The 4,694-nt window shown below is 44.8% G+C and overlaps 1 non-coding gene across 1 annotated transcript; it reads left to right on the forward strand.

Moving 5' to 3' along the window:
* The first annotated feature begins 3,048 nt into the window (after positions 1-3,048).
* TRNAS-UGA (transfer RNA serine (anticodon UGA)) lies at positions 3,049-3,135 on the forward strand. Its single transcript has one exon. It is a non-coding gene; the product is annotated as a tRNA-Ser (tRNA).
* The last annotated feature ends 1,559 nt before the right edge of the window (positions 3,136-4,694 follow it).

Genomic DNA, 4,694 nt, shown 5'->3' on the forward strand with positions numbered 1-4,694 from the left:
TTAACAGACCTTCGAACGAAGAAAAGAAAGGTGGATACCAAGCGAGTTAACGAATGAGTGTTGAGTTCTGGGAGGAAGGGAATGGATGCATTGGCAGTCTTCTGATGGGAAAGATTAGAAGGGTTTGGACATGATTTGAACCCAAAATAGATACCCCTTAGTAAGTAACCGCTTTTTCTGCTGTAGTGGACCTAAGGTAGGATGCGGCGAGTGACCCTGTAAGGGAGTCAAGTAAGGAAAGAAGAAAAGGGTCTCGAAGTAAGACCTATGGAATTCTAGCTGTTCCGTAAGGGACCAGTACGTTCGGTCTCTTTGTGAGTGAAAAGGTAGCTGCTATGTTCGGAATTGACAGTAAGTAGAGCAAGAAAGGGAAACCGCTTGAAAGAAGAGCAGTCTGCTAATCCGAATCATGCCGCTAAGAAGTCTTTGCTTAAGAGCTATAGACTATAAAGTAAGGGAATGGGACCCCAACGAGAATGTATCCCAGGAGTAAGTTCACTCTTTGGTAAGCTTAGGCGCCTAAATGTCTGAGTTCGGAGAGCAGAGTAAGCGGCGATCAACGCAGGAACTATACCTCTACCCGGAATAAAACACCTTTGAAGAATGAATGTTCACGTGCTGACTATAAAGAAAGCCACAAAGTAAGACTCTGGATGGGCCAAGTAGGAAGGATCGAAGGGAGAACGGTGACACCTATCACCTATTAGCTCGAACAAGAATGACTAGAGTGCTTTCGTAAGGAAAACCCCAAAGTAACAGCTTTTATCCCCAAACCATACTTCTTCTAGTAGGAAGTGTCCCAGGGAATAGATCTGTCTTTGTTGGGGCCCCTTAAAGGCTGTCTCTTAGTTCTGTAAGGGAGATACCACAAGTAGCTGTATACCTTTGAGCGGGCCCAATCCCTGTAGTTAGCGATAGAGTAGGCCGCTTTGGTTGGAAAGGTTATATGGTCTATAATTCTGCCACCTGCAAAAGAAAGGTAGCGAAAGATGTTAAGAATGGCATTCCCCCCGATTGAGGAGAAAGAGCCTGTCGTAGTCCACTAATGTAATACGGGCCAAGCTTTCGGGAGAAGAAACTTGGTTTAACCTTCGAGATGAGGTTGGCGGCACCAACGAGATCCAGCAGTCAGGAGCAACCAGAGTCACAAGCTTTTGCGAATATCTTTGAAGGCTGGTCAGGGAGAAAGCCAGGGTATAGGTATGGCTACAGCCTCTTCCTTCACACATGAAGGAGAGAGGAAGGAGTTGAGGTATAGTAGGCGCTTTAAACGTACTGGAGGGGAGGATTCTCTTTTTTCTGCATGTCCTCTTACTTACCTAGCCCTTTTAAAGAAAGAACAACTAGTAGGTATGGAGAATTGAGTACTATCTGATATTAGACCCTCTGGTAGCTCATCGAAAGCTGTAAAAAGGAGTCGGAATCGGATTATCCCAAAATCGGGTATTCATTCAACTAGCTGCTCACACGGAGAATTATCCCTTACTCTGGAGGGAAGAGAAAACCCGGACTAGGACAAAGTTGAAAGCCTAGCTTGCCAACCATATAGCGGAAGCTGGGTTCCGGCTCATATTGGTAGTTTCCGCATGATTTGAGCAGTTTGGTATGTACTCGCACCATAGTTGGCCTTTTCCTGCCTCGAAGAGGAGGGAGAACCCTATGCCAATGCAAGACCTGGACTTTCTTCCTGAAATCACTCGATCTCTTGGATGAGAAAGAGCCTGCCCCTAGACATTGAGCACCTCATCAGGGTGCAAATCCAAATCCTGTCTATAATACGAACCCGCGTAACAATTGAAATAATCAAGAGCGAAGGCAGGTCCAAAACGATCCAATTCCCTATGACCTATAGTGAACTCCCGCCACAGTTAATTCAAAACCATCAAATAGCTCCTGTGCTGCTAGAACCGTTCCATATTCCAAAGTGGTATGATCCGAATGCTAGATGTGATTACCATACTGGGGCAATAGGGCATTCTACAGAAAATTTCACCGCTGGAAAAATCGGGTTCAGGCCTTAATAGATTGGTTTGATTTCAAGAAAATGACCAATGCTCCTGATGTTTTAATACAACTCCTCTGCCGAATCATGGGAATTCCGGGGTAAATGCTCTTAGTGGAGAGTATTCAACATACTTCAAGAAGAGAGTATCCGAGGTTAGAAGGTCAATTAAAGTCCTCTTCGAGATTCTGAGTAGGGCAGGTTTGATTCCATCAGTCCATGGATCCTATCAGGGATTCAAGCCCGATGAAAGTACTCAATAGAATCCGATTCAGTCAGTAAGTACCCCGGTTCAGAAGAGGCGGTTTAAGCAACACAACAAGGGAGGTGTCTTCTCAGCAACTCGTGTAATGTCGTCGGTTATCTATGAGGTGATTGATCTCTATGGTTCTCTCCGAAGGTTCAACAAGCTATGCGAGGGTCTTTTAGAGCTCTCTTTTTTCTCTATCGTAGCACCACATGAGTACCCCTCTTCTGTCCTGTCTAGGCAGTCTGTAGGGAGCAGAACTTAGTGAGATCAAAGCTCAGCAGGATGAACGGCAGAAAGGAGCCATCAACCGACCCGTTTCAGACAAATGTATGTCTGCCTCCAAATATCATGATTCATGTATTCACCCACGTCATAGTGACCAAAATCGATAGTTTGATGTTCGTGTTCGCAGATAAGTATTATTGTTACATCTTCCCGCTTCTCCTTTATAGAAAAAGCATCGTATTTATTATTAGTAAGATCTCCTCTAGATTGAACACCGTTTTTTCAATCTCTTCTTTAGAAAAGGGGCTGAACATTTCTCTATTATTTCCAAGGACAAGCACGAAAAAATCACTCTTGGAGGATCATTCGTTCTTCACTCTCTCCGAAGGGAGCGCAGCAACCAAGGTGCATATTATCATATAGAAAGAGGCGAGGCGTAGCGATTCGTACTACCGGAAAAGTTTCGCTAACCGGCAAGCAATAGAATCAGCCGATAGGGGCAAGCAAGCGTAGCGAATCACATAGATAAGCCCCTACCCGCCAGCGCGCGGATAGCTAGGGCGTGCGAAGGGGATGGATGTCTGAGCGGTTGAAAGAGTCGGTCTTGAAAACCGAAGTATTGATAGGAATACCGGGGGTTAGAATCCCTCTCCATCCGCGAGGTCATAAGTTATCTCTTGCCTTATCTATGGAATGGTAGTTTGTGTTATGATTTAGTTAGGACCTTGTCTCCCTTTCGTTATCTTCTGCTCCCCTTGTATAGGTTGGGAAAGGGCCGGGTGGAGTACCTTTGGGAGCTAAGTCAAAGATCTCGGTGATCTTGTGAGTGGTTGATAAACTGCGATTGCAGTTTTCTTTAGGAAGTCCCATAGCTGTGAGGCTTAAGAGACAAAGAAGACGGTGGATACTTTTCTGGGTGGAAGGTGACGACCCTAATGAATCGACTATGAAGGGGGCTGTTAGCTACATCAGCACTAAAATTCCTTCCCCTGAAGCAAGCAGGCAATCTCACATCAGGAAGAGCCTCTCTCTACGGTACCCTTCTGTGATCACTAAACGTTCTGGACATTTCCTAACTAGCCTATTCAATTTCATTTTTCCGTGCAGAGCTTTGCCTTTAAATTAAATAAATAAATAAGGTGCGTCAAGGGATGCTTCTTTTCTAAGATAAGAATAAAAAGGGTTCCACGGCACTGATTACCGGATTCGTTCGACAGTCAACGAAAGGAGTTCAACCCCAGGGCCCCCCGTCTTCACTCTGACAGAGGCTTAATCAACTACTTCTAGCTACTCTGGCAGTCCCCTTTCCGGGAGCACTTTACTGACTTGTCTGTCGATGATTGCAAAAGTACCAACCCTGATGACTCTTCTGTCTTTGCTTTGGTGACGGGGAGCTTTTAAGGGAAGCGTTGGAGCTATACTAGTTAAATAAAGGGAAGTCACGAAAATCTCATAACAATCAGACAGGTGGGATCATGCATTTTTCGGCCACCAGGCAAATCAGGAGAAGATGGCCGGGCTCTGTAAGCTCAACCTTATGGTGTCCTATGGAGTAAGGGAGGTTGTTCCATGCCAGAGCCATCCTATAATGCTGCGGTCGGGCGCTAGTCATTCAATATTTTCTATAAGAAATGCTTCCAATCTCATATTTCGGTATATTCAGTTTCCGCTCTTTAAGTTCAGTGGGATAGCATGGGTATGGGGGCTGGTCGTATTTTCTTAGCTGGTCTTACTGGTCCAGTCGTCGTTCAATGAGCTCAGCTATGAACTTCGAAATGGAGAACAATTTGAAGAAATGATCTTCAATCTTTGTGTACTGACCCCTAATCGAATTGTTTGGGATTCAGAAGTGAAAGAAAGAATTTTATTTACTAATAGCGGTCAAATTGGCGTATTACCCAACATGCTCCTTGCTGTAGATATAGGGATTTTGAGAATAAAATACACCTTAATAACCAATGGTTAACGATATTTCTAGATGTCCCTACCTCGCTGCAAATGCTTCCCCAAGATCAAAGATGAAGATGGGATAGGAATGCTGGTTCACCTCCTCCAGCCTTACCCGGTAACTATAGAGTTCCTCCACTAACACAACATCCTGTTGTGACACCTTGACAGAGGGAATTCCCACTCCTCACTCTACTACTTTGAGTACATGTCTCATTTCATGTAGTGAGCTCTATTCGGAGACCTCTACGTGGTGGTGAACAGACTTAG

Source organism: Primulina huaijiensis, chromosome 11 (genome assembly GCF_012295235.1).
Source record: "Primulina huaijiensis isolate GDHJ02 chromosome 11, ASM1229523v2, whole genome shotgun sequence".
Lineage (NCBI taxonomy): Eukaryota > Viridiplantae > Streptophyta > Magnoliopsida > Lamiales > Gesneriaceae > Primulina > Primulina huaijiensis.